Source organism: Colossoma macropomum, unplaced genomic scaffold (genome assembly GCF_904425465.1).
Source record: "Colossoma macropomum unplaced genomic scaffold, Colossoma_macropomum, whole genome shotgun sequence".
NCBI lineage: Eukaryota > Metazoa > Chordata > Actinopteri > Characiformes > Serrasalmidae > Colossoma > Colossoma macropomum.
In genome coordinates this window covers 32,013,673-32,019,672 of record NW_023494799.1, presented here as the reverse complement: position 1 = coordinate 32,019,672, position 6,000 = coordinate 32,013,673, and the positions used below count along the sequence as shown (strand labels likewise).

The following is a 6,000-nucleotide window of genomic DNA, read 5'->3' as shown; positions in this document are numbered from 1 at the left end:
TGGTCAGAACTCTGTGAAATGAATTACAATGGGCAGGAAAATATGACAGCAATATAGTGTACCTGCTACACGACAACCCGCCTTGTATTTCTTAATTTCAGTAATCTCTTGGTATTTGGTGCATCCACCAAACAGCAATAACGTTCTTGGCTCATTTCACTGATTATAACTCTCCACAGACAGGTCAGATGAAATGTTAGATGAGCATTTGCTGATAAGAGCAGTTGTTCTCGTCTTTGGTCACGTTTAAAGCTACTTGAGAGATTATGACAGGGTGAAGTATAGGTCAGGGTGTCAATTTGATTTAAACTTCATAAAAAGATATCATATTTTCCTTATCAGTTATCAGTTGAGCTATGTGGAAAAATGTGTTGAATAAAGTATTGGCTAAGACGCATCAGACAGAAGGTAGACGACTATGAAGAGCCTGTGTATCCACTCTTAAAGCGATAGTTTGACAAAAAATCTAATTTACACAATTTATACCTCATCTCAAATGTAGTCAATCAGACAAGTTTGGTGTCCAAACTTTGCTTCCTTAGTTTTGTAATGGACATGCAAAGCTTACCCCAATTATGGTCAAACAGCCAATTTGGGGAAGCTGAAGAAATATTAGATGAGTACAGAGTGAAGTGAGCTGTACATGATTCTAAAATGATTCAGAAAGCTGTAGAACATCAAGTAGAGTTATAAAAAAAAAATATCCAGAATGCCTGATGTTTAAAAAGTGGTGATCAAATTTCAAGGTGAATAAAGTCTTGTGCAGAAGTCAGAGAACATTGTTACCAGTCAAAACGGTCATTAAGTACAAGTCATTTATATTTCGGCATCAGAACGATAAATTACACAGAAGATTACATAGAAGCCTCAATAACTAAATATAAATTCTTTTTTTTTTTTATCTAGTCTGCCCACGCTTTGTCTTTATTACAGCCTCTATTCTTTATGGGTGACCTTCTTTGTTTTTCAGAGATAGTTTTTTTTTTAATTTATTGAAAAAAATATTTTGACAGGTATTAGTTTCTTTCTCTCTTTATTATTTCTATACAAATAAAAACTTAATTTTTTTCACAGTGAGGCTGAAGAGTTGCATTTGAAAATCATCCAAATAGTATAATCTTGCTGCGAACCCTCAGAACAACAGCATTTGCAGTATAGATTAATCACAATGAGGGTCTATTTCATGTTTCATTTCAGCATCCTTTTTTAAGTGCAGGCCTGTCTTCAGTTTAGACTGTAGTTTGGGGCTCATCAGCTAGATGGCGCCGTCTGACTCAGTCATCTCTGGACAGATACCGCAGACACTATGCCATCTGAGTCTATACCTTACTCGTTTCAGCTTACAGCTCATTTTGTATTTTCATTAATGAATTCAAATTGACCACTTCAAAAACTAAGAAACAAACAACGAAAATAAAAAGTAAGATTATTATATTAACCCAAAAAATCTGCATACTTTTCTCTACCATGATTCACTCATATATCTTTGTTACCCATTTAAAAAAACAGAAAAAAAAAGATTCTGGTTAGTTGTGTTGGAGTGGATTTCACTGAAGCCTGTTCCTGAAAAAGTTTACCTTTAATCTAGCACTGCAAAGAAAAAATGCATTTTTCAGATTGTTAAGGTTTTTACAGAAGTTAACCATTCAGAACTGACCTCTCACTTCTCCTGCAATTGTAAGCAGATGCATAGAAAACAAACACTCCCAATCTAAAATACAGCTTCATTTATAATATCAGGCCTGCATGTAATATTTCCATGTTTTGCTTACTCCTATGGACGGCCACATGATTTCGATGGTATCTGGGTTGTTTTTCAGTGTTGGGGTCTACAAGCCTTCGCTTCCCATTACAGAGTAATACGCCATACACAACACCTTTTCTCTTACATTGACATTGTTAAGTGAGATCAAATTTGCTTGAAACTTGCTTTGCCATTAGAAACTTAAAGGAGCTACAGATAAGAATGAACATGTAATAAATATTTAATTGGTATTTTGCTGCAAACGTCCACCTTTATCAATAATGTGTTCCACAGTTTGTGGTGAGTGAGCAGACTTGTTTATCCTTTACATTCTTTTTAGTGCACTTATGACAACTGTAAAAAACACTTAAAAGACAACAGCAGCTTATTTGACAATTGTGTGACAATTTAAATATAATGACGTTGCTATAAGATTAGATTTTACGACTTTAACGAAATTAACAATGTCAGAATCGGTCATTTGACTAAAACAGGTAATGAAACACACACACACACACACACACACACACACACACACACAGACACACACACACACAATGCTCCCTGTAGCTACAATTTATAAAAGTCCAATATATGTATATATATATATATATATATATATATATATATATATATATATATATATATATATATATATATACAATTCATTTAAAGAAGTAATAAATTCACTTAATAAGTAAATAACTTCTCTAAAAGGTAGTTCAGTAAAGATAACGGTTCTATATATACACTCATTTACATGCTTAAATGGTTCTTCACATGGTGAAATGGTTCTTCAAATTTGATAGAGAATGTGCTGTATATGGTTCTATATAGAACATTTATGAAAACAGTTCTATATTAACACCAAAAGGGGTTCTTCTATTGTTACAAGCTTAACATTTTAACAGTAGCAGAACTCTTTTTGGTGCTATATAGAACCCTTTCCAAAAAGCCACATACAAAACATTCTCCATCCCTCTGAACAACCATTTTATTAAAGAACTCTTGAAGAACCTGAAGAACCATCTTTTTTAGGAGTGTAGGCTATTTTATGTCAGTTTTCACCTAAAAAGGGGGGGAAAGTTTACTATCATTTCTTTTTCTATTACAGTTTGTAAGGGGTGTAAAAAGCGTTCAGATTTTGTGCTGCAAACGGTACAAATGGCGCTGATACGTCCATGAACAAAACACACAGCGCACGACTTCAACGTGGCGAATCTGTAAGTGACCAAACGTGTTGAGACTGATGAGACAGGCTTAAGAGTCGGCCAGTTGGCAGGATATCACATTACAGATAATGCTATTTCAGAAAATGCTATTTTCAGAAGTGATGCTGGAGATGGTTCGGGCAAAAAGTGACGTTTGAGCCGAATACATGTGAATTAAAAATAAGCTCAGGTAACATCTGTCCGGTTTACGGCTGTGTACCTTTCGCGTGATGTGAGAGAAGCTGGGTCAGAGGTGGAAAGTGAACCGCGACGAAACTTGAAAACTTTTCTGTGCCTCTGCTTCCCCAAGCCCGGCCCATCTGGAGCAGCAAATGGCTGAACTCACTGGGGAAGTGAGAGAGAGAGAGAGAGAGAGAGAGAGAGAGAGAGAGAGAGAGAGTGAGAGAGAGAGAGAGACAGAGAGAGAGAGAGAGAGAGATGAAATCAGATCAGCTTGGGGCTCTCAGCGTTAAACGTCTACCGTAAAGACCAACGGTCCAAACTCTTCGTCAGGCTTTTTCTCATCTGCGCGCGCGTCGGCGACATCGAGAGATGCTAAGCGGTTCAAGTCGCGCGAGAAGTTTAGCCAACGGTTCCAGTCACTGAGGGCTCGAAAAAAGTTGTTTAGAACAGCCTCCAACTTCCTCCGGCGAACTTTCTGAATGAAGCGGTGAGCGTAAAGACGAGGCTGAGGAGCGGAGCGCGCTGAGAAAGTAACGTTAGCGCGGTTTCTCCGTCCGGCTAAAGTTTGGACTTGGTTTTACATGGATTCCTCGCGTGCCGGGCTCTGGAGGATGCGTGTCCTGTGCTCTCTGGACCGAGCCAACGTTAGTTTCCTCTGAAGACTGAAGAATTCGAGTCGTGTTTTGGGAGAAGACTTCAGTTGGACGACCGAACCTGCGCTGACACTGTCGAGGTAAGTTAAAAATGTGTTGGATACGTTTAAACTGTCATGTTTCTGCTGGTCGACTGGACGATATTACGTACTTTACGTTAACAGTAGGTTAACCCGCTCGAATTTACCTCAGTTGTTTACATTCTTACTATCCAGCTCGAGAAATGAAACTGTCAGGTAAAAAAACCGCTCGAGAGCTGCTGTTAAACTCCTGTTTGCACTTCCAGAAGACTTCACGTTGGAATTTCAACAATTCTTTCCATTTTTTGCCTGCAGTTTGATCCATATTGGACAAGATGGGGTCAGAAAGGTGCAAGGCGCCAATTCCATTAGAGCAAGGGTTTCCAAACCGATTCAAAAGATTTCGGATATGGCTGAAACATTAATCGTTTTTAAATCGCAATTTATCGCTATTTTGTTTTCTAATCTTTTCTGGAGATTCGGTTATTCATAATTGTAGTCTACATTGTCAAAAATGTTGTCTTAAGTTGTCTTAAGTGGGGAAATTTAACCTAAGAAGAAAAAGCTTGTAAACTGCCTATAGATAAGTTAGACCCATCAGAGGCAATCAAAACTTGTGACATCACAACCACATTTTACTGGCTGTCTGGCAGACTACATTCAGCGGACAAGCCTCGAGCCAAAAAAGGACATTCTGGTCTTCTTGGTAAAAAAAAAACAGGCCTAAACATTCATTTATTGAAGTTAATCGCAATTTAAATTGCAGTCACAATGCTAGAAAAATCACAATGAGATATTTTCCTCAAATCGTTCAGCTCTATGGTCCACATGCCATAATGGTGGCTTAGGTTTACTTTTGTAATAATTTTATAATTAGGCTGAAAATTATAATGTAGTTTTTATAATATTTGAGAGCGTAAAAGCTGTTTAAAGTTTAATAAAACAAGTTCCACTTTTGAAGAAGTTAAAAAAGCTCTTTTTATTTTGTCATACTTCTCCAAGCGTGCATTAATATTTATGAATACTAATTTATGAATGGCTCATTAGATTACATTAAAACAGTGCAACAAAAAGTGAAGAATGAACTACTGTGATTAAAGCTTAAGTTCCAAGTTTGGAACTTTTATTGTATTTTATTAATATCAAGCTCCACAGGCTCTGTATGTTGAGTCCAATTTGTCAACAGTGAAAACAAAGGCTAATTAACTCAGCTTGGTGTGAGCTCAAGTTTTTCGGAGGCGCCCGGGCTGTTGAAAGTTGAAAGGCCCGATGTTTGCTCTCCAAACTGAAACACCGCCACACTCTTAGCGGCTTTTCTCTTTCCTGTTTACTGTAGGGGTTTCATGCTGAAATGCTTTAGAATAAATATCAGGAATTGGCCTGATAATAACCATGTTTTGTTTTGTTATGGTATCTATGCGTACGGCTTTAGTGCGGTCATTCTGTATAGGTGGTGAGAAAAAAGGAGAGAGAAAGAAAACCTCTGGGCGATTCACTGGGACAGAATGAAAGGGCTGTGTGCTCGGAAATTTAGCTGACAAGGAGGCAGAACAAGCTAAAAAAATGCAGGAAAAAGCTCTAATTGGCCCATTTAAATCCTGGAAGAAGAGGCGAAAAGAGTTGGTGGGAGTGATTTTTTTTTTCCTTTTTCTTTTTTTTCATGCAAGGACCCGGTCACATCCATTAGCATAAGAAAAAAGTTTTAGTGCATTTGCTATTGTTCACTATGAAGAGTTCCAGCAGTCAGGCTGAAGAGGTTGAAAGGATGTAAAAGAACGACAGGCCATTCAGATTATTCAGGCCCGTTGGAGCTTGCGGTCATCGGCCTCCGAGCCGCATGACGGGCAATGCCCCTTTCATCTCACCCGAAGCCTTTCGCCTGCCATTTTCACACGTCCCCTTCTCAGCCCAACCTTCACCCACTGGCTCCTGTTCTCCGACGCCCATTGGTGGCGAATTTAATGGACCAAAATGCCGCGAAAAAAGGGGGAAAATAACAGCACTACCAGAAAAGCTTGGCATGCAGGAAGTGGAGCGATTGGAGCAGGCTTGTTAAAAATGTGCGTGAAGCTTCCCGCAGAGACGATTCAGAGGTTAAGTTGAGAGGGGCTGCCTTCTTCAAGCACACACCAACACTTTAACACCTAATCCAGTATTGTCGTTTGGCTTAGGAGCCATTCAGTCAGGGT

At 38.5% G+C, this 6,000-nt stretch overlaps 1 protein-coding gene across 1 annotated transcript in view; it reads left to right on the top strand.

The window, feature by feature from the left end:
- The first annotated feature begins 3,366 nt into the window (after positions 1 to 3,366).
- The window catches only part of gli2b (GLI family zinc finger 2b), a 107,564-nt gene continuing 104,930 nt past the window's right edge, over positions 3,367 to 6,000 (top strand). The window contains exon 1 of the mRNA XM_036587212.1: positions 3,367 to 3,871. The gene's annotated coding sequence lies outside the window, so the exon portion shown is untranslated. The remainder of the gene's footprint in view (positions 3,872 to 6,000) is intronic.